Below are 25,232 nucleotides of genomic sequence, written 5' to 3'. Positions count from 1 at the left end.
GTTTCCTACATATCCTGGGCTAAACAGGAATCAAGTCAATGTAGTTCGGGAAGTTTTGGTAGCTGGGACTACCGTGGGAATGCAAGGTTACTGCTGTTGCATGCTATTACCACTGCTTACCGATCTCCTTGTTACACCGTGCTTAAAAGAAAACAAGAAGCTAGGCTAGACTGCAACTTGTTCTTGTTGCCTTGCTTTCTTGTCTGCTTGCGTTTCTTCCGGTGCTTTTCTTCCGAGACTTCTGGCCCTTTGCTTTTCGAAATACCAGTTTTCATCATTTTGTTCGGTCCGCTGGGGACATGGCTTTCTTCATTAAGCTTTTCGGCGGTTCCCCTGGGGATACAACTCTCGTCATCAGATTTGTTATGCTGGGCATGATTTAATGTTCACATGCCACTTCTTTCAAAATGTGTCTTTTCTTCCTTTTGACACATGCGCTTGAATTTGTGCTGGGACCTCTTGTTGCCACCTTCTGTTTTCCGGTGCTGGGATTTTTATTGTTTCCTGCTGGGGATTTTTGTTGTACCCTTCTACCTTCTGGTGGGTTACTGATTTCAAGATCTGCAGTATAAGACTAAAAAGTATTCCTCTTGTTATACAGGTGGGCGCCTGACTTCAACAAACAACTTTGAAAAATAAAAACGTCATTCCTCTCTTCAGGCGGGCTCCTGATTTCAAAAACAACTTTAAAATAAAAATGTTATTCCTTTCTTTAGGTTGGCGAAATTTTAACAACTTTTAAAAATAAAACGTCATTTCTCTCTTCAGGCGGGCTCCTGACTTCAACAACAACTTTAAAAATAAACGTCATTCCTTTCTTCAGGCGGGCTCCTGACCTCAACAACAAAAATAAACGCTATTCCTCTCTTCAGGCGGGCTCCTGACTTCAACAACTTTTTGAAAAATAAAACGTCATTCCTCTCTTCAGGCGGGCTCCTGACTTCATTAACAACTTTAAAAATAAACGTCATTCCTCTCTTCAGGCGGGCTCCTGACTTCAACAACAACTTTAAAAATAAACGTCATTCCTCTCTTCAGGCGGGCTCCTGACCTCAACAACAACTTTAAAAATAAACGTCATTCCTCTCTTCAGGTGGGCTCCTGACTTCAAAAACAACTTTAAAAATAAATGTCATTCCTCTCTTCAGGCAGGCTCCTGACGTCAACAACAACTTTAAAAATAAAACGTCATTCCTCTCTTCAGGCGGGCTCCTGACTTCAACAACAACTTTAAAAATAAACGCCATTCCTCTCTTCAGGCGGGCTCCTTACTTCAACAACAACTTTAAAAATAAACGTCATTCCTCTCTTCAGGCGGGCTCCTGACCTCAACAACAACTTTAAAAATAAACACCATTCCTCTCTTCAGGCGGGCTCCTGACTTCAAAAACAACTTTAAAAATAAACGCCATTCCTCTCTTCAGGCGGGCTCCTGACTTCAACAACAACTTTAAAAATAAACGTCATTCCTCTCTTCAGGCGGGCTCCTGACCTCAACAAAAACTTTAAAAATAAACGTCATTCCTCTCTTCAGGCGGGCTCCTGACTTCAACAACAACTTTAAAAATAAAACGTCATTCCTCTCTTCAGGCGGGCTCCTAACTTCAACAACAACTTTAAAAATAAACGTCATTCCTCTCTTCAGGCGGGCTCCTGATTTCAAACTTAGGAGGAAATGCCTCTCCTATGGGTAAAACTAAACTTAGGAGGAAATGACTCTCCTATGGGTAAAAATAAACTTATGAGAAAATGCATCTCCTATGGGTAAAAACAAACTTAGGAGGAAATGCATCTCCTATGGGTAAAAACAAACTTAGGAGGAAATGCATCTCCTATGGGTAAAAACAAACTTAGGAGGAAATGCATCTCCTATGGGTAAAAAACAAACTTAGGAGGAAATGCCTCTCATATGGGTAAAAATAAACTTAGGAAGTGCGTCTCCTAGGGGTAAAACTAAACTTAGGAGGAAATGCCTCTCCTATGGGTAAAAATAAACTTAGGAGGAAATGCATCTCCTATGGGTAAAACTAAACTTTAGGAGGAAATGCATCTCCTATGGGTAAAAATAAACTTAGGAGGAAATGCATCTCCTATGGGTAAAACAAACTTAGGAGGTCCGTCTCCTATTGGGTAAAATGAACTTAGGAAGTGCGTCTCCTATTGGTAAAACTAAACTCAGGAAGTGCGTCTCCTAGGGGTAAAACTAAACTTAGGAAGTGCGTCTCCTATTGGTAAACTAAACTTAGGAAGTGCGTCTCCTATTATTGAAATCTTAACTTAGGAAGTGCGTCTCCTATGCGTGAACCATTTCCTTCTTCCTGAATTATTTACTTACCTGTATTGTCTTCCCTCGAAACTGCTGGAGATTATTTTGTTGGGGATGAATTTTCCTTTTCTTCCTTACCCACTCTGGGTTGTCCGACCCTCTTGAAACTTGGTCGAAACTCTGTCGAGGATGCTTCTACATCTCGATGATCCGCTGGGGATAACACTGCGAACTGTTGAGTAACCCTGCTGGGGATAACACTGCTGAGGATAACTCTGTTGAGTAAATATGTTATCTTACTCCTTCCAAAACTACTTCCTTTTAAGTAGGATGTTTCATTCCTCTGCAAACTACTTCCCCCTTTTTTCTTTTTCTTTTTTTTTCTTTTTTCCTTTTTTTTTTTTGCATAGCTTCTTCCTTCGAAGACTACCTCCCTTAAGACTCGTTTTGCCTTTCCCCAAAAGGAACTGCTGAGGATACCGATTTTTACCAAACTTGTGTTGGACTCCTCGAAACTGCTGGGGATAACACTATTGGGGAATTATTTACTTACCTGTTGGGGGATAAAATATTATCAGCTGGGGATAACGCTGTCGAGGATAACACTGCTGGGGATTCTGACTCCTTCAGAACTAGTGCTTCACTCTTCGGAAGGCTGTTGGGAATGATACTGGCCTTTTGCTTTTCTGAGCACAAGTTTCATCCCTTTGTTCTGTCTGCTGGGGAACAACTTCCTCCATTGAAACTTATTATGTTGGGGGAAACACTGGTTCAAAGACCACTTCCCTTGAGACTGGTGTTATCTTTATTCTTTCCCAATTGGGTACCTGACTTCCAGAAAATTTTCTAAATGAAAGGAATTTTTTTTGCCCCAGTTTGATAATATCCCTTGTGGCATGCATTTCTGGCATCAATGCCATTTCCTTTACCTGTTTCAAATCAAACAAAATTTGTTAGTTTAAAACGCGGTGGTTGGTTGTGATACTCCTACTGGGATGGTTTTCCCTTTCTCCTTCCTTGCTCTGCGTTCCACAACTTGTTGGGGATGATATTATTTGCTGGGGATAATCCCTTTCTGCTGGGGATATCCCTCTTCTTTTGTGGCATAGCTCGGAAACTGGCATTTCCCCGACCTTTTAGTCTAGTATGAATTTCCCCAAATCATGCTCACTGCTCTCCTTGCTTTGTTCACGGGCCTTGGCCTTGAGGTTTATAACCTTTGGTTTTGGCAAGGATATCCCTCTTGACACTCGTCAATCCTTTTGTCAATTCCCTTTTGCTGGGGATATTTTTTGACACTGGCCTCGCGCTTGTTCCTTGCTGACTATACCACTTGGATGTACTAGTCAGATCTCATCTTGCATGATTGGAAAGTTGATGGCTTATTTTGAAGTCATTTCTCACTTGTTCTGACCAAACAGACTCTACTGGGGGAATTTTCTATGAAAGGAAAAAGATAAAAAAGGAACAGAATAAAAGACAAAGGAAAAAGATGACTCTTTAACAAAAGAAAAAAAACCTATCAAATGCAAATACCGACTCTAATGGTCATGACATGCACATGTGGCCTATCCTCCGCCGTCAATCGTCTTTCAAGACCTTCAATTGGCAATTCCCCATCTGATTCTCAATCTTATTCGACTTGTAGTGCCCGAAGGGTTTTCACTATCAAGCCTCTCTCATTTTGGTTTTTCTCTCAGCTTTCATCGCCTTACGGTGTCCGTAAAGATTTTCACCGATAAGACTCTCTCACTTATATCACTTTCCAGTTGGGGATTTGGAGTGTTGCCGGTATGATTCTCTCTGCTGGGGATTAGAGTCCTTTCTGCTGTGGAACAGAATGTTATGTTCGCCGGTAAGACTCTCATTTGTCTGACTTGGCATCTTTTGAAGACTGATCAGAAAGTCTTTCTTTGGACCATAATGTGGGTTTTTTTGGATAGGGCTAGAAAGAAAGGGTATTAAAGGTTCAAAAACAAATCAATTTGGGGTTCAAAATTACAACCTTCGGAACCATATTTGCTCACCACAAGCGCAACCCTTGCCCCAGTTTCTTACTTGGGGATTATTTATTTATTATTATTTTTACTTTTTTTTACACCATGCACACCATGCACACTATGCACCCTATGACCGAGCCGTGAAGCGGCTATGTATCCTCTTTGAGGAATCAGGTCAAACGTAATTCCCAATTCCTCTGTTTTCTTCTGACTTTCTTTTGTTTTTTTGTTATCATTTTTGTTTTCTCTCTTTTTTTCGTTTTGTTGTTTTCTTTTCTTTCTTTTTATTTACCTGTCATGCTTGTGTTTTCTAGTCGTTGCTAATGATTTCGAACGAGGGCTATGAAAGAAAAATAAATAAGGCTCAAAAGGGGTAACGAAGGATAAAGTGTTTAGGTAGCGGAACAAAATGCCTTCGTCATTTCAGTCTTCAAAACATGCCCAGTGCAAACAACACATTTAAACAAAGATTTGTAGCCTCTTCCGATAGTGCTGGACTTGACAATTATATTCACACATTTGCTTTTTCCTTTGTCATTTCTAAAGCACCGTTGGGCGACACTCTCACTCTCATTATCATGAACGACCCTCATGCCAATTTGGCGAATCTTGCTTTTAAACGGTTCTCTTTGTGTTTTACTTGCCCTAGTTCCATATGACTCGAGCTCCGAATAATCTCAACCGTCCTTATTTCCTTTAACTGGTCTGATCACCTTTCCGGGGTTTTATGATTAACTTTTAAGATTAGGCCCAAACTGTGTGCGCATGTCATGTCACTAGAATCGGCGCTGAACAAAAAGGATAAAAGGACTAAACAAAAAGATGAATGGAAATAATAAAAGACCGGATTTTGTATTAGACTACCGGTGAAATAGTTTGAATAACAAAAACAAACAAAACAGACCAGAATAAAATCCTAAAACACACTGGACAAAACATAAACAAACCGCTATGACAAAAATGGACAGATAGGAAGGTTTGACACAAGACAACATCCGTATTACAATCCTAAGAATAATCCGGACAATAGGAATGACAACAAAATAAGCCACCACAAGCTTCTCTCTTGCTAACCAAGGAACGGAGCGCCCTCCCACTTTATCAAAACTGGCATCTTAGCCACTGAGCTTCGCATCAGTATCGCCCAGACCATTGCCAACTTCAATATCATCAACCTTAGTCAACAAGTTCCCAATAGGACTCGAATGCTTCTGTCATCGGGCCTGATCCCCGCAAAGTGTGCTTTTGGATCTTGTATTTCCGGCTTACCACAAACCAACCACCTTCTTTCTTTGTGATTCAAAACAAAACACGTTAAAATGGACTCAGTCGGTCCTCATTATTAACAACATCTTTTTTTCATTTTTTTTCTTTCTTTTTTTTCGATTTTTTTTTCATCATTTTTTTTTCATCATTTTTTTTTGTTGTGTTGTGGTCGAATCTTATGGAGATTGCCTACGTATCATGACCCCGCATGAATCAGACCTTGCGTAGTTTGGACCAATAAAAGATAAACAATAATAAATATTTTTTTTCAATTTTCATATTAAAACAAGTTGGGTTTCAAAGGTTTGAAGATGACCTTCAAACTCGAAAATCAAACAACCCACATATTCTAGTCAAAAGATTTATAACCTCAAAACAAAAAGGCCAGCTTCCTTTCCTCGTTTGACAAATGCAACCAAATGGCTATTTTTGCAAATGTGGCCCCTTCCAAATCTCACATGAATTTTGAGGCCGGGGAAGATTATTTTGACACTTTACAAACTTGTCCTTTCTTTTACGAAAATAGCCTTTCGACAACTGAAAGATAAACTAAGGCTATTTCGGCAAGAACGGTTTAAGACGCGGCCGAAGCTGGCTCGGCTTATTTTTGACAAAAAATCCAAACGGTATTCTCCTGACCGCTGACTCTTTTTTTTCAAATTATAATAAAAACCTGGTGTTGCAAACACGGCCCTTCAGCGCCTCAGGGGCGAAGATTTTTAAGGCTATGTGGGTCAACTGGACCAAAAATCCTAAACATGACTCAAAAGGTGGCTGTTTATGCAAAGTCAGCCTTCCGGCGTCCCGTTCGGGAACATTCGGCTATTTATGACAAAACAGCATCACCTGACTTATTTATGACTCTTTTTATCGTTTTTTCAAATTAGAAAACTCAATATTGCAAACACGGCCTTTCAACGTCTCGGGGAAGAAGATTTTTAAAGTTGTGTGGGTCAACTGGACCAAATCTTAAAAAATGACCCAAAGGTGGCTGTTTATGCAAAGTCAGCCTTCCGGCGTCCCTTTCGGGAACATTCGGCTATGTTTTGACAAAACAGCGTCACCCGACTTCTTTATGACAGAATTAAAATTTTGACATGTTTTTTTTATTATTTATTTGTTTTTGGCTATTTTAGCAAAAGGTGGGGTTGGACCCGATGAGGGTTGCCTACGTATCTCACATCCGGTGAGAATCAAACCCGCGTAGTTCGGGCCATCATGAATACAGTAAATGAACTAACTTTTTTATTTTATTTTATTTTTTGAAGGAAAGACTTATAAAGAAGAAAGAGAGCATTTTTGCAAAGAAGGATTTCTAAGAAAATGTTTTTGGAATTTTACATTCAATGAAAGAAATGCTTCTAAAAGTTTTTTTTTTTTTTTTTGAATTTTCTTTTCAATTTTGAAAGAAGACGGAAAATATTTTCGGATTTTTTATTTTATTATATATATATATATATATATATATATATATATATATATATATATATATATATATATTTTAAATAATTAAAAAGACTTTCTAAAGAAGTCAATAATGGAAAATATTTTTGGATTTTTTTGTTTTGAAAATTGGGGGTCTAAAAAACTTTTCTAGACTTTTTGGCAAGATAAATATTTTTGCAACAAATAAAGATATATATATATATATATATATATTTTGGAAATAAAGAAAAACTTTTTGGATTTATATATATATATATATATATATATATATATATATATATATTTGCAACAAATAATGAAACCACTTTCAACGCCCGACTCTTTTTATTTTTTTATTTTTTGCATTTTCATAAACAAATAAATAAATAAATAAATAAAATATTTTAAAAACAAGACTGTTTTCATTTTCATTTTCATGGCAAGACAAATTATTTTTTCTATTTTTTTTTTTGAAAAACAAAACAGAACAACGACTTTTTTTTCTATTTTTCCTTTGCTTTTAATAAAACAAACTAATGAGACATTCTCAAAATTTCGGCAGAGTTTTGACAGTATTTGGGCATTGGGTTTTTTTCAAAAATAAACAATCAATTCCCTAACCGCTATTTCTTTTTTTTTCAATTTCAAAATATTATTCCTGATATTCAAAAATCGGTCAACACACAAGTCCGAATCAAATAAATGCGCAAGTAACAGCAAGTAAGATGCATCAGGATGGTCATTTTTATTTTTTGGTACACCTGTCCTAGACAGACCCAACCCCTATGTTGAGCCTCCTAAGTCAAATGCACATGATGCAAATAAGCGTTCCTACTAGGGATCCGGCATGAAGCTGAGTTATTCTAAGTTCATAACCTGGGTATTTGTTCTAGACTGTGTACCCGAGCGGACAACTCGAGTCGAGGAGGGGGCTACGTACTGGGGACCCGCGGAGTCGTCCGGCTTTGTAACTTATCTGGCCTCTTTCTTATTTCAGGTATTGACACTAACAAAATAGGGAGTCTCGACCAGCGAGCTTCTCCCCGGAGGTTAGAATAGAAGGGTTTCGGCACAGTTTATATACAGTTCAAATAATATCAAAGCGGTAAAAATATCATTTAGCACATTGAGCCCAAACATGTAACAAAATCAGATAAAACCGAATATAACAATTTATCTAAGCTCGAATTTCTAACCCTGAACCAGTGGTTCTGGGTCTAGTCCCCAGTGGAGTCGCCAGAGCTGTCACACCTCCTTTTTTAGCCCCCGCGAGGGGTGAAAGAGTTTTTTCCAATTAAAGGACAATCGTAACGGGATTTATTTATTTATTTCAGAGTCGCCACTTAGGAGATTTAGGGTGTCCCAAGTCACCAATTTTAATCCCGAATCGAGGAAAAGAATGACTCCATATTACAGTCTGTGCACCAGAAATTCGGATAAGGAATTCTGTTAACCCGGGAGAAGGTGTTAGGCATTCCCGAGTTCCGTGGTTCTAGCACGGTCGCTCAACTGTTATATTTGGCTTGATTATCTGATTTTATATAAATATGAACTTATGTGCAAATTTTATCTTTTTACCGCTTTCATAATTATTATTATTATTTTTACAAGGAATTGCAACGTTGTGAAAATGTATCTCAAACCACGTCACAATCAATGTACCTGTGGTCCTTGACATACTTTGACTCCGTTGAGATTTGGATTTGGGTCACATAAATGTGCACCCGAATTTAAGAAAATTAAATTATTAAAGGCGCGCCTAAAGCGACTAGCGTATCATTTTCTTTGGGTAGGGCCGTGAAATTTTGCTAAACGGTCCATCTCGAAGTCTAAGTAATTTTAAAACAAGTATTTACTGAGGGCCCCGCAATTTTGTATTTTTATTTGGCGAGGCTCATCTCATTCTTATTTTTTAAAAGGAATTTGCAACGTCATGGACACGCATCTCGAACCACGTCACAATCAATGTACCCGTGATTAGAGACACATTTCAACTCCGTTGAGATTGAGATTTAGGTTACATCAATGCACACCCGTATTTAAGAAGGTAAGATTAATTAAGACGCGTCCTAAAGAAACTACGTATTGTTATTTTAGGAAAAGGCCGTGGAAAATTCACTAAACGGCTAAATCCAAAGTCTAGTCAATGGTTATGTATTTATTGAGGGCCCCATCGATGTGTGATTTATTTGGCGAGGCTCGTCTCATTGTTATTTTAAAGGATAAGCCTATAGTGACTACATTTTTTCTATTAAGTTCGTCTCTAAAAATAAAAGGAAATCCCTCAATTAATTACATGTTGAAAAAGTCGAACTTATTAGCTATTAGTTTACGGCTAATGCAAATGGAAAATTGCAATCGAGTTTGTACAAAGAGAGATTGCTTCCGTTCTATATTCTATTATTTAATAACACTGGAACATGAGATTGCCGCACAATAATATCAAAACAGATTAACTATTCTTCGATTAATTTAAACTAACATTATTAGATGAAAAAATTATACATATGCAACCTCATTACTCATTAATCAATCAACTACATTTTTATACAAAGAAAGGAAAATTCTATTCAAACACAAATCTAAACAGGAGGAATTCAACATGAACAAAGCCTGATTAATATTTCATTTCGCTTCAAGCCGAGAGCGTACAAATGTGTACCTGGAAATGGCAGTACAAGAACAAAAGAAGGAGAAGTCAGCAACAGTAATAACACAGCAACAGCAGGTTCAGCAACACCGCAAAACCAGTAACGACCAGTAGAATAACCCAGTAAAAGATTGAAAAATCAGCAATACCAAAGTGCAATCGCAGTCAAAGCAGAAGAGAGACGGATACAAGATGCAGTAGTTTACTGATTTTGAATAACACTCGAGAAAAGGCAAACGGAAATTATTCAAGTGAAAGTTCAAATTGTCTCTCTTTTCAAAACTCTACCACACTTCTTCAGATTTTCAAAATGTATTAATCTCAAAAATATTCTCCCCAAAAATCTCTCTAGAAAATAATCCTCCTAATAATAATCTTCTCAGTTAAGTTTTAGTCTAAAACTCTCTTTCTTTTTAAACTGCCCGTTTTTTTTTCCAGTCCCCCTCAGCTCTCAAGTGTAAAAAGTCTGTCTTGTAAAAGTCCGTCCCTATAATGTGTCAAATGACCCTATATATAACAAGACTCTTGTCTTGAATCCCCAACCCGAAATATTCCCCCAATTGCATGCTTTTTCCCCACTACTTAATGTTTTTCTTATTTTAAACCCTTGTCCCCCATGCCTACATGCTTTGTCCCCCACTATATTAAATTACTATATCAATCTCAACTCATTACATTTTGTCCCCCATGCCTAATATAAACAATTACAATATCCCCCCACTACATTATGTCTTGTCCCCCATTATATTAAACAATTATATCAAACTCCACCCCATTACATTTTGTCCCTCATGCTTAACATAAAGAATTATTCAAAATGTACAATTCCCAAACTACCCCTCCGACCTTACTGAAATTACCAATTTATCCCTAAACGTACTGCAATTTACCAAACTACCCCATCAGCTATAACCAATTCACCTAATCAATCTCAACCAAAATATAGTCAATATGACCAATTTCTAAACAAATTCAACAACAAATCATATGAACACAGATGAACAACATCAAATTAGTGTGAATAAATTAACCATATTGGGAACCAATCCTGGTTAACTTAGACCAAAAATGGATGAGCAAAGAAACAACAATATTAACAACACAATACATGATTCAAACTAAATCAACAAATCAAAAACCAAAACATAAACTCACATTAAATCACTGGATTAAAAATGAACTTCAAACAAAGATGAACATGAATTAAATCTATTTTAAACAACAAAACATGACGGATTCAAATGATTTAAACTAACACTCTTCTATACTAAACCCTTTTAAAATTAACAGAACAAACTAAAGATAAAATTCATTGAACTTCAACTTAAAACTAAAAACATTATAATTACTAACAATTTCTACCTAAAAATAAACAAGGAAAATAAAACAACTAAATAAAAATCAAGAACAAGAATCAAACATTTAATGATTTCGGATCCGAAAATCCAAAAATGTCACAAAAATTCTCAAAATTGCACACCAAGAAAAATCATTTTATTTTGAATTTTTTGGGAGTAATTCTCATATAGTTCAAAAATCACGTGCTTACAATAAGCATGCACAAGTATTTTGGTATTTTTCCCAAATTTTTAAAGATTTTCAAAACCAATTTATTGTCTATTTTAGCAGTGCAAAATCCAATAATTATTCCCAAAATTATCACTTTGGTGAATAATTTATTTATTTCTCATATTTACACCAAAATATAATTAAGGTGATTTTTGCATATTTTTACAAATTTATTTGATATTTTTAAAGCTAATTTGCATATAATTGCAACTATAGCCCATGTTTCGATTAATAGTATTTTTTGCAAAATCAGTTCCAGTATTTTTGTATTACTAATGGTTTCAGTACTTTTAATTTTCTTTTAAAATCATTTCCATTATTTTTATAAAATTAAGAGGGGAAAATTGGCTATTTAATACCTAACCTGTTATTATTGCAATTTTAGCCCCAATTGTAACCCACCCCATCAGATTTTTAAATAACCCAATACCCAGTCCAAATCTGCCCAGCCCAATCTCCGAATAACGCGGCCCAGCTTCGATTTAATCTGAGTCGTTGATCAAATGAGATCAACAACCCAAATTTCGTTTCCTTAATTAAATTCTAACTACCCCCCGACCCCTCATTTCATCGAGACCGGTATCTCTCTCTACTTGGTCTCTTCCTATCCTCCTTCTCTCTAGAAGCTTCTGGTTCTTCTCCGATGGCCTACACCATCTATCTGGCCACCCCCAACCTCACCTCTTTCGACCACCAGCCGCCGTGAAAGCTTATCTCGCTGATTCCCTCTATCCTGGAGACCCCAGGAGCCTCCACCATACGAGATGGTCACTGAAAGCTTTGACTGGTTTGTCTTCGGCTTTTCTCCGATGGGTTTTGGTCCGATGGTGCTATGAACACCATTATTGCTGAGTTTCACAACCAGGTTTCTCCTACTTCTCACTGGTTTCTTATGAAACCCTGATCTCTACCCATACCTCTTAAATCTCTGTATTTTTTAAACGATTTTAACTCATACCTTTATGTTTTACACTACTCTCTACTCGATCTTTACGATTGCTCAAGTTTTAAACGTTTTGTTCCCTTTTTTTTGAAACTAGGGTTTCTGAACCCCTCTTCGAAATCACTTTATCTTCTGATTTTGAGTACTATATGTTTGTGTTTATATTATTTGCTTGTTTGTGTGATCTTCTGGGTTATTCTCCGAGTTCTATGCTTTAATTTTGTTGTTAGGGTTCCAACCTTCTACTGTTTCTGTGATTTCTTGCTTAGGGTTCTCTGATTTTCGTGCCTATTATGTTTAATTGGTCTAATTATTCATTGTTTACCAAATATTCTGTTGATTCTATGCATCTCTTCGAATCCCTGATTTTGTATATGTTTTCCTTAGAAGTTTTTCACTGATTTTGAAACACTTCCTTATTTATGAGATGTTTTCCTTACTTAGAACTAATTCCTTGTGATTTTAGTCTCATCCGTGATTCTTTGACTAATTTTCAGAGTTAATTTATATTTTTATCATATTTATGCGCAAAAACATACTTTCAAATATTCAGTATATATTTTCCTTACTTGAAATATTATGTATTTGGCCCTTATTACATGTTACATGCTTTACTACTCCTATTATGGTAGATTCAGTAGTCTAAGTGATTCTTTCCTTATCTAATATAACTTGTACCCATTCGAATCATGACTGCCTAATTAAAAGGAGTTTGGTTCTCTGATTGATTCCAATTGGTATTGCTTCTATAATTGTGTACTTGTTACCCTATTCTCTACTTGTTTTCAAAACTATAAATACTCTACCCTCTATTTAGCATAACAGACGAACAAACACATTGTTCTAAACTCTCTCTTACACACACAAGCATACTCATTGTTCTCTCTTACTTTCCTACACATTCTCGCTCGCTTCTCTTATTGACTACTGGTTACCTAGTCGGCTAAAAGCCAAGACTGAGTAACTTGTTACTATACTGTTTTATTGTCTATACATAGCTTCTCTCTTGGTCTGCACATTACTGCTCTACTTCCCTGCACACTACTGCTCTATTATCCCACTCTTGACTGGTATGTCTGCTATTTGATTTACAGCTTCCAAAACAACATGTTTTATGCATATTGCACTTTCTCTTATTTCTTTTATGCTTCTACTTATGGTTCTACTATTTTTATTGCAATTAGCGTGCCTCTTTGCTAGTTCATTGATGTGATTACCCTTCCCTTAATTTAGCATGTCTACTGCTTCCCTTACTTGTTTAATACAGTTCTTCCTTACCCCTAACCCCAGTACATTATTAGCATGTATTCACGACCCTTCCTAGCTACTAAATAATCCTGAACCTCTTCCATGAGTACTTTGGGATGAAATGTGTTGTGACCGTTTAAGTTCCGAAATGTTTTCTCTGATGTCTACGTATGTGCAACTATGCTCTTACATGTGAACTACTTGTCCCCATTTACCCTTCCCCTGTTTGTGTTTGCTTCCCTGAACTATGTGTGATATTCTAGTTCTGAGATTGTCCTACTCACCTTCTTACAAAACTGTCACACTCTTCTATTGTATTTCTTTCAGGAATTGATTCTATATGAATCATTTTTAAACTGTTTTTTTTTTCTCAACTCAATTTCCTTAAAACTATATCACGCACTCTCACTACTCTTAGAGATTAGGTTCTACCCCCTTTGTGTAAGCGTTGCTTTGAGTACCTCTGAGTACTCACTGAACTTTGATGCACAAGGCTGGTAATTCCACGATGCACTTGTTCAACATTTTTTGGTAAATGTTTGGGTGCTGGTATTGGCCAGGGACCCAATGGGGCCTTAGGGAGCTTTGTCGCACCCAGACCATGGCAAAGGCTGTGAAACTCGAAAGGAGTGAGGTTGGAAGATTCGTCCTGGCTGAAGGCTCCCTATAGAATAATTTCTTTATTTTATCCTTTATTACTATAATTCGGCTATCTTTGGTTTGTAATAATTTGTAAACGAATGGTTGGGGTCGAATAGTGAATATGGGAGGGGTTATGCATGCTTAGTTCAAGTAATGAGTAGAAAACATGTTTATAGGACTTTATTTACCTACTTGCGCAATAGATATCATGTATAGGACATGCATCTCACATATTAGTAATCCTGTTTTAGGCTCTTTACTTTCAGTATGTTATTATACTCATTTTGTAATCACGATTAGTTAATAACCAACAAGTAACTGTTATAAAATTACTGCTGCATTCTCATTAGCATTTAGAGACCATGTTTTAGGAGCTTCTGTGTGCATTAGATATCCTGTTACTTAGGGTTTTTATTTTATCTGAGTTGCAATTGTTGAACGCCTCACTAGTATGTTTAATCTAATAATGCAAGTTTGGTTAACTGCGTCCTTTTAAAACTGGAATTAATATGCATGTTCACCCCCTTTAAGGTAATTAGGAAACACATACGACGCCTAGACAAACTTTAGGCCTAATAAGAATCGATTTATCATGTTTTACCGGTTTAAGACCAATCAGCCTCTTATAATTTTGAACTCTGCTACTCCCATTCTTACTGAAGTTCACTCTGTTTTTAAAAAAAAAAAAAAAAACTCCCGCTCTATCTGGAAGCAAAATCTTGAAATTGTGCATCTATTTACTCTCACTGATTTTCTAGTTCTTGTTCTATTATGTTTTCAAACTACTAGGTTGCCATTCTCTACCCAGAATCGTGCTATTTTGAATACTTGTCCAACACCTCGTCAAGCTATTGTCACTACTTGATTTTCAAAAACCATGCTTTAACAATTTTTTTTATCTGTCGCTAAACTCAACTGCTGTTATCTATTCCTGTTTTCTGAAAACTCCTATCTTTGAGACCTTAAATGTGTTTGAGACGTGCTGATTACATGTTTACTTGTGGAGGGATCTGTGAGCTTTTTATTTGCCTTTGTGTTCCCTTTATGTGTAGTCCTACTTGTTATGTATGTCGCTTAGTATTTTGTCCTTTAAACCTAAAGGTTCAGCCTAGTCCCTACCTTGTAGGAATAGTGGTCCCAAATACCCTCTAGGATTTATAGGATGGGACGGGTAATAGCATGCAATAAGTAACGATACCATTCCGCGCTTTAATACCATAACGGGGTGGGATAGGTAGAATATGGATATGATCACCGGTGCGCTAATATCACGTGCAACCCCTCTTCTGAGGAGTGATTGTTGGATATTGCATTGATGTGATCCATATTATTTGTAAACCTAGGACCTCATTCCCTTTACTTGTTAATTTTTAAGTTTTCTTTTAAAACTAATTTTCTAAACTCTCTACTTCTTCAACTCTTAAACTTGTTTGCAAAACTATGTGAAGCCCTTTGCTTTATTTTTCTACTTGTTTTCTTAATGTCACAATTGTAGCATGGCCGGGACCACACTAGTGGATCTTGAGGGATGCCTAACACCTTCCCTCGAGATAGTTTTTAGCCCTTACCCGAACTCTGGTTTTCCAACTCAAACTCTTCTAAAAAGTGTCCTAATGCACTATAATCATTAGGTGGCGACTCTTCAAATTCCAAAACTCAATTCTCGAAAGGGAATAGAGTTGTCCTCCCAATGTCGTATACCCGATTTCGACGCATAGAAAAAGGGGGCGTCGACAGCATGGCGACTCTGCCGGGGACTTTTTAGGCTTTTACCACTGCATGCTGCTTGTGACTCTATTATCTCATTAATTACTTTATTTACTGTCTTTTATTCTATCACTACGAAACTGACTTGGCTCTTCATTTCTTTTCTTTCCTTTAACTGCTTTCCTTTACTGCTTTATTTCAATACTATTGTAATTACTGCAATTATTGTAATCATTTATCTTATGAACGTGGACATGTCAATTTGTTTCATTATTGTAAACTGCATATTCAACATCATATTCCACTCGTGCCAAACAAATACCATAGCAACGCTTATAATGAGTGGTTGCGTTCTTCCAATATTATCACCCTTTAAATTTGGCAAATGCGTATTTGCGGTAAACCAGTCGATCAGCGGTGCAGTCGACAGTTCCGTGCCTTTCCCTCTTGAGTTGTCCGCTCAAGGGTACCTGTCTAATACCCCAATAGAAACCTTACTCTGCTTAATTGTATATGCATCATGGTCAAACCTAGCCTAGTCAGTTATGTTGTCCGCATAATGACTCATTAAGATAACCTTGTCCAAAGTCTATCGGGTTTCCCTGAAACCCAAACGGACACCTACATGTTCTATGCATTTATTTGGAGAACTAAATGCTTGTTATGCTGATTATTGGTATTAAATAGTCGAGTCCGGTGGGGGTGAGGTCTTAACCCTTTTGTTTTGCAGAAAATGAATGACAAAGTTCCTGACTTCGGTATGGTAAACATACATTCACTCTTGCATACTTGGTGGAGAAACCTCCCATCGAGCAACCAAATCAACGAATGGAAAGAGAGAGTCACCAAGGCTAGTGAGAAGCTAGAATACCTAGAGTACAACTTGCTGGAATTGGAAGGGAAAGTGAGGAAAAGAGTCATCGACTGCAAAATGCTGAGGAAGGCAAAGAAGAACGTATGGCGATAGCATTTTTACTGGAAAATCTGCGTGAGATAGAGGACTTGATCAACGAGAACATTCAGCCTGAAGAAGGTCCTTCTGGGACCAAGTAGTTAAGAGCCTTTATTTTCGCTTTTAATGTAATAAGGCCAATGGCTATTAGTGACATTTTTACTTTCCGCTATTTTAGTGTCGTTTTGGGATTCATCTTATTTTTGTCAATAAAATGAGGCATTTAGCATTATAAGTTCTCCAAATTAACTTGTCGCTAGGCCTACCTCGGGCACAACGAGGCACCCAAATTAGGACGCGATTTATATTCTTGCACAATGTGTTTAAATATCGCAACATTTTTTCTTATAATCCGCACTAACTTGTTATCTTTTTTGTTTTTCTTTTCTTTTATTATTCCCCTCCCCAAAGGTTAGTTCGTGCATTCTGGCACCATCATCATACAGTACAAGATCCAAGGGCCCGGAAAGCTTCGGGGTAGCAAGGCTAAACAAAAGCACCATGCATCACAATTTTCCTTTTTACTAGCTGATTTTATTTCTGCTTTGTCTTTTAATTTTGAAAAGAGCTCTGATATTCAAAACAATTATGAATTCAATTGAAGCATTTCAGTTTATTATATATCTCGCTCTTATTATTTTTTTCTATCATTCACTTTATTTTACACATCATTACTATTACTTGCCTTGACGATGAACCAACGATTGTGACTTGCAACGAGACAACGCAACAAACGCATATGGATTCAGAAGAGAATGATATACTAGAAGAGGTCGTCAGAGAGGTTGAGAATTTTGAGAATAGGCCTAAGTCTAACTTGGACGAAACTGAGGTCGTTAATTTGGGAGATACAAAGAATGTCAAAGAAACGCGCATCAGTATTCACCTATCACCATCAGAAAAAAAAGAGTACACGGAATTCCTAAAGGAATATGAAGACATATTTGCCTGGTCATATGATGATATGACTGGTCTCAGTACATCCATTGTAGCTCACAAACTGCCAACAAATCCAACATATCCGCCGGTAAAGCAGAAGCTCAGGAAATTCAAACCCGACATGAGTTTGAAAATCAAAGAAGAGGTTACTAAGCAAGTCAAAGCCAAGGTTCTCAGGGTAGTAGAGTATCCGACATGGTTAGCCAACATCGTGCCAGTACCAAAAAAGGATGGGAAAGTTAGAGTTTGTGTTGTACCGGGATCTTAATCGGGCCAGTCCCAAAGATGACTTCCCCTTGCCTAACATACACATTATTATCGACAACTGCACCAAACATGAGTTGCAGTCTTTTGTTGATTGTTTCGCTGGGTATCATCAGATATGGATGGATGAGGAAGATGCAGAGAAGACGACTTTCATCACGCCATGGGGAATGTACTGTTACAAAATGATGTCATTCGATTTGAAGAATGCTGGTGCCACCTACATGAGAGCTATGACTACCATCTTTCATTACATGATACACAAGGATATCGAGGTATATGTGGATGATGTCATCATCAAATCCAAGAAAGTCAGGGATCACATGGAAGACCTAAGAAAGTTCTTCAACAGACTGAGGAGGTACAATCTGAAACTGAATCCCACCAAGTGTGCATTCGGGGTTCCTGCTGGTAAATTATTGGGTTTCATCGTGAGTCTTCGAGGAATAGAATTGGATCCGTCAAAGGTCAAAGCTATCCAAGAATTGTCGCCGCCAAAGAATAAGAAGGACGTGATGAGTTTCCTGGGGAGACTCAACTATATCAGCCGGTTCATAGCTCAGTCCACGATCATTTGTGAACTTATCTTCAAAATGTTGAAAAAGGATGTTGCTACCAAGTGGACTGATGATTGTCAGAAAGCCTTCGACAGAATCAAGGAATACCTGTCAATGCCACCAGTCTTGGTTCCGGCTGAGCCAGGAAGACCCCTATTGCTTTACATTGCGGTATTGGATGGAGCATTCGGTTGTGTTTTAGGACAACATGATAAAACAGGGAGAAAGAAGCAAGCCATCTACTATCTCAGTAAGAAGTTCACACCGTACGAGGCCCGGTATTCTCTTTTATAACGCACTTGTTGTGCTCTGACTTGGGTCGCGCAGAAGTTGAGGCATTACTTCTGTGCTTACACTACTTATCTCATATCCAGAATGGACCCTTTTAAGTATATCTTCCAGAAACCCATGCCCACTAGCAAGCTCGCCAAGTGGCAAATCCTGCTAAATGAATTCGACATTGTTTACATGACCCAAAAAGCAATCAGAGGGCAAGCCTTGGCGGATCATCTCGCCGAGAATCCCGTGGACGGAGAATACGAGACCCTAAAAACATATTTTCCTGATGAAGAGGTATCTTTCATAGGAGAAGATATTGCAGAATCCTATGATGGTTGGAGGTTGTTTTTCGACGGAATTGCGAATTTCAAAGGAGTTGGAATAGGAGCAGTCCTGGTATCAGAAACTGGCCAGCACTACCCAGTATCCGCCAAGCTCAGGTTCCCTTGCACCAATAATATGGCCGAATATGAAGCTTGCATCTTGGGGCTTAAAATGGCCATTGACATGAACGTTCAGGAGTTGCTAGTGATCGGGGACTCAGACTTGCTCATACATCAGGTTCGAGAAGAGTGGGCAACCAAGAACTCTAAGATACTTCCCTACTTGCATCACATACAAGAGTTGAGGAAAAGGTTCACAAAGACAGAATTTCAGCACGTCCCCAGAGTCCAGAACGAGTTTGCTGATGCATTAGCTACTTTATCATCCATGATCCAGCATCCAGATACAAATTTCATTGATCCTATCCCAGTAAAGATTCATAATCAGCCAGCTTATTGCGCCCACATTGAGGAAGAAGCGGATGGAAAGCCATGGTTCCATGACATCAAGGAGTACTTGACAATAGGGGAATATCCAGAACTTGCCAACGCTACTCAGAAGCGCACACTTCATAGGTTATCCAACAACTTCTTTCATAGTGGAGGAATCCTGTACAGGAGGACTCCCGATGTGGGTTTACTAAGGTGTGTCGAAGCAAAAAAAGCATCCAGGCTATTAGACGAAGTGAATGTAGGGACCTGCGGGCCGCACATGAATGGTTTTGTCTTAGCAAAGAAGATACTACGAGCAGGGTATTTTTGGATGACTATGGAAACAGACTGTATCTAGTATGTTCGCAAATGCCATCGTTGTCAGATACATGCAGATATGATAAAGGTGCCTCCAAACGAGCTTACTGCAACAAGCTCACCATGACCATTCGCCGCTTGGGGAATAGATGTTATCGGACCTATCGAGTCTACCGCATCAAATGGGCACAAGTTCATCTTAGTGGAAATCGATTATTTTACCAAATGGGTCGAAGCAGCATCATACAAGGCGGTCACTAAGAAGGTTGTGGCGGATTTCATCTGTGACCCCATTGTTTGTCGGTTCGGAATTCCGGAATCAATCATCACCGATAATGGTTCCAATCTCAACAACGACTTGATGAAAGCAATGTGTGAAACAGTCAAGATCAAACACAAGAACTCTACAACCTACAGGCCTCGGATGAATGGAGTTGTGGAGGCAGCCAACAAGAATATCAAGAAGATACTAAGGAAGATGGTCGAAAGGCACAAACAATGGCATGAGAAGTTATCATTCGCCTTATTGGGATACTGCACCACAGTCCGCACATCGATCGGAGCAACTCCCTACATGCTGGTTTATGGTACAAAGGCGGTCATCCCCGCCGAGGTAGAAATTCCCTCCTTAAGGATCATACAAGAAGTAGAGTTGGATGATGCAGAATGGGTAAAAGATCGCTACGAGCAGTTAGCCCTTATAGATAGGAAAAGGATGAATGCAGTTTGCCACGGTCAGTTGTATCAGAACAGAATGTCCAGAGCCTTCAACAAAAAAGTTAAGCCAAGGAAGTTTACATCGGGGCAGCTGGTATTGAAGAAAATATTCCCACATCAAGACGAAGCCAAGGGGAAGTTCTCTCCCAATTGGCAGGGTCCGTACATGGTTCACCGGGTTCTAACTGGAGGAGCCCTTATTCTTGCAGAAATGGACGGAGAAGTCTGGCCGAAGCCAATCAATTCAGATGCAGTGAAACGATACTATGTGTAACCACTTATGATTCCCTTTATAATGTAATTTGAACTACGCCTGACCTGATTCCCGTTTAAGAGGGGATACGTAGGCAGCCCTATGGGTTCGGTCACAATTTAATAAAAATTCCACCCCCCCCCCCGCTATTGGATCAAAATTTCGAAGTTGATTTTAGTCTATGCATCGCCAGAAGCGCCAGCTCAGTAAACTGGGGCAGAATTTTGAGGAGGACCCTCAAAATTCTGGAGCGAAAGAGGTTGCAATGTCTGGAACCACATCGCAGTCGTTGGTTCATCTAAAGAAAACTATTTTCGATTATATACTTACGTTATATTTACTAAATCATGCATAATTATTATCCGGATTGCTATTGTTTACCGACGCTACCCCAATGACACACAACGTCAAGAGCCCAGGGAAGACGAACTAACCTTTTCCCCTTACAGAACTCACAATTTTTCTTTGGATGCATGCACTCAATTCGCAATATCATTAGATATATTTATGCACTCACACTTTCCCAAGAATGCAACTTCTTAGAACCGTCACGTGCCCGCAATTGCTATCCGTACACAATCTCCCCAGCAGTCATATTGTCATAATCGGCTATCAGCTAAGAGATCTTACTACTAATCGTCCTTTTACATTCTCTGCATTGCATAAGGCTACCTTTCTGCCTTCCGAGACTAAGCATTGTCTCCATCTGCATATCTTTGCATTGCATAAGGCTACTTTTCTGCCTTCCGAGGTTAAGCTCTACCTCCATCATCATTTGTATAAGGCTACCTTTCCGCCTTTCGAGACTAAGCATTGTCTCTATCCTGCATTTCTCACCATTTGCATAAGGCTGCCTTTTTGCCTTCCGAGACTAAGCATTGTCTCCATCCTGCATTTCTCTGCATTACATAAGGCTACTTTTCTGCCTTCCGAGACTAAACATTGTCTCCATCTTGCATTTTCTTGCACTGCATAAGGCTACCTTATCTGCCTTTCGAGACTAAGCCCTGTCTCCATCTACATTTTACATAAGGCTACTTTTCTACCTTCCGAGGTTAAGCTCTACCTCCATCATCATCTGCATAAGGCTACTTTTTTGCCTTTCGAGACTAAGCTCTGTCTCCATCTGTATTTTGCATAAGGCTACCTTTCTGCCGTCCGAGGTTAAACTCTACCTCCATCTGCATTTCTTGCATTGCATAAGGCTACCTTTCTGCCTTCCGAGACTAAGCTCTGTCTCCATTCTGCATGGCTGAAATATCACCACTTTATTTTCTTACATCGGCTGAAAAGATCGCCACCTTATATCTCTCGCATGGCTGAAATATCGCCACCTTTTATTTACGTCTTGCATCGGCTGAAATATCACCAAATCCTACATTTCATGGGCTGAAAGATCGCCACCTTCTGCATTTCATGGGCTGAAAGATCGCCAAATTGTCCAAAGGCGTCATTGTTCGGAGGCACCATTTGCATAGCCCGAGAACGCCATGCCATGGCCTGAGGACCCCATTTTATCTTTTGTATATCATTATTCAAAGGCATCATAGTTCGGAGGCATCATCTACATGGCCCGAGAACATCATTTCATGGCCTGCGAATTTTTATTTACGCTCTTCATAGCCCGGGACGTCATCCTAACCGTCCAAAGACAACATTCATGGTCCAATGAGAATTTGCATCACGTTTAAATTTATGCACAATATACGCTCGTATTGCTTACTTGTAGGTACACCGGCTGGCAACGGCTGTCTCAGCAGGAGCGATCCCGCTCCGGTTCCCGCAGCCTATCGATTTTCAGAAACCTCTCTCAATCTAAATATCGCGTTCGTCCGTTTCAAATCTCCATCGGCATATTCCGTCAATGGTTCCTGAACTACATATGGCCTGATTCCAATAAGACCAGGGATATGTAGGCGGGTCAGAAACCAGAGCTCGGTCAGAACTCCGTTCAAATCGCCACTTCCGGTCAAAATTGGTCATCTTATCTTTACCCGACAACTCTTTCATCCTTCCCGGGTAAAGAGGGACAGCTGTTGATACCCAATTTTTCCCTAAGTATTTTTTACACTCAAAATACTTTCAAAATAACATATATGTGCATACATAAGCATGCCCAAGTGTTTTGGTATTTTTTCCAAATTTTTAAAGATTTTCAAAACCAATTTATTGTCTATTTTAGCAATGCAAAATCCAATAATTATTCCCAAAATTATTATTTTGGTGAATAATTTATTTATTTCTCATATTTACGCCAAAATATAATTAAGGTGATTTTTGCATATTTTTACAAATTTATTTGGTATTTTAAAGCTAATTTGCATCTAATTGCAATTATAGCCCATATTTTGATTAATAATATTTTTTGCAAAATCAGTTCCAATATTTTTGTATTACTAATTTTTTCAGTACTTTTAATTTTCTTTTAAAATCATTTCCATTATTTTTATAAAATTAAGAGGGAGAAATTGGCTATTTAATACATAACCTATTATTATTGCAATTTTAGCCCCAATTGTAACCCACCCCATCATATTTTTAAATAACCCAATACCCAATCCAAATCCGCCCAGCCCAATCTCCGAATAACTCGGCCCAGCTTCGATTTAATCTGAGCCGTTGATCAAATGAGATCAACGGCCCAGATTTCGTTTCCTTAATTAAATTCTAACTACCCCCCCTGACCCCTCATTTCATCGAGACCGGTCTCTCCCTCTACTTAGTCTCTTCCTCTCCTCCTTCTCTCTAGAACCTTCTGGTTCTTCTTCGATGGCCTTTACCATCTATCCGTCCACCTCCAGCCTCACCTCTTTCGACCACCAGCCGTCGTGAAAGCTTATCTCGCTGATTCCCTCTATCCTGGAGACCCCAGGAGCCTCCACCATACGAGATGGTCACTGAAATCTTTGTCTGGTTTGTCTTCGGTCTTTCTCCGATGGATTTTGGTCTGATGGTGCTATGAACACCATTATTACTGAGTTTCACAGCCAGGTTTCTCCTACTTCTCACTGGTTTCTTATGAAACCCTGATCTCTACCCAGACCTATTAAATCTCTGTATTTTTTAAACGATTTTAACTCACACCTTTATGTTTTACACTACTCTCTACTCGATCTTTACGATTGCTCAAGTTTTAAACGTTTTGTTCCCTTTTTTTTGAAACTAGGGTTTCTGAACCACTCTTCGAAATCACTTTATCTTCTGATTTTGAGAACTATATGTTTGTGTTTATATTATGTGCTTGTTTGTGTGATCTTCTGGGTTATTCTCCGAGTTCTATGCTTTAATTTTGTTGTTAGGGTTCCAATCTTCTACTGTTTCTGTGATTTCTTGTTTAGGGTTCTCTGATTTTCGTGCCTATTGTGTTTAATATGTCTAATTATTCATTGTTTACCAAATATTCCGTTGATTATATGCATCTCTTCGAATCCTTGATTTTGTATATGTTTTCCTTAGAAGTTTTTCACTGATTTTGAATCACTTCCTTATTTGTGAGATGCTTTCCTTACTTAGAACTAATTCCTTGTGATTTTAGTCTCATCCGTGATTCTTTGACTAATTTTCAGAGTTAATTTATATTTGTACCATATTTATGCACAAAAACATACTTTCAAATATTTAGTATATATTTTCCTTACTTGAAATATTATGTATTTGGCCCTTATTACATGTTACATGCTTTACTACTCCTATTATGGTAGATTAAGTAGTCTAAGTGATTCTTTCCTTATCTGATATAACTTGTACCCATTCGAATCATGACTCCCTAATTAAAAGGAGTTTGGTCCTGTGATTGATTCCAATTGGTATTGCTTCTATAATTGTGTACTTGTTACCCTATTCTCTACTTGTTTTCAAAACTATAAATACTCTACCCTCTATTTAGCATAACAGACGAACAAACACACTGTTCTGAACTCTCTCTTACACACACAAGCATACTCACTGTTCTCTCTTACTTTCCTACACATTCTCGCTCGCTTCTCTTATTGACTACTGGTTACCTAGTCGGCTAAAAGACAAGAATGAGTAACTTGTTACTCTACTGTTTTATTGCTCTATACATTGCTTCTCTCTTGGTCTGCACATTACTACTCTACTTCCCTGCACACAACTGTTCTATTATCCTACTCTTGACTGGTATATCTGCTATTTGATTTACAGCTTCCAAAATAACATGTTTTTATGCATATTGCACTTTCTCTTATTTCTTTTATGCTTCTACTTATGGTTCTGCTGTTTTCATTGCAATTAGCGTGCCTCTTTGCTAGTTCATTGATGTGATTGCCCTTCCCTTACTTCAGCATGTCTACATCTTCCCTTACCTCCTAACCCCAGTACATTATTAGCATGTAGTCACGACCCTTCCTAGCTACTAAATAATCCTGAACCTCTTCCATGAGCACTTTGGGATTAAATGTGTTGTGACTGTTTAAGTTCCGAAATGTTTTCTCTGATGTCTATGTATGTGCAACTATGCTC

Source organism: Nicotiana sylvestris, chromosome 8, assembly GCF_000393655.2.
Source record: "Nicotiana sylvestris chromosome 8, ASM39365v2, whole genome shotgun sequence".
NCBI lineage: Eukaryota > Viridiplantae > Streptophyta > Magnoliopsida > Solanales > Solanaceae > Nicotiana > Nicotiana sylvestris.
The sequence above is the reverse complement of the archived record's forward strand: the minus strand, read 5'-3'. Positions refer to the sequence as shown.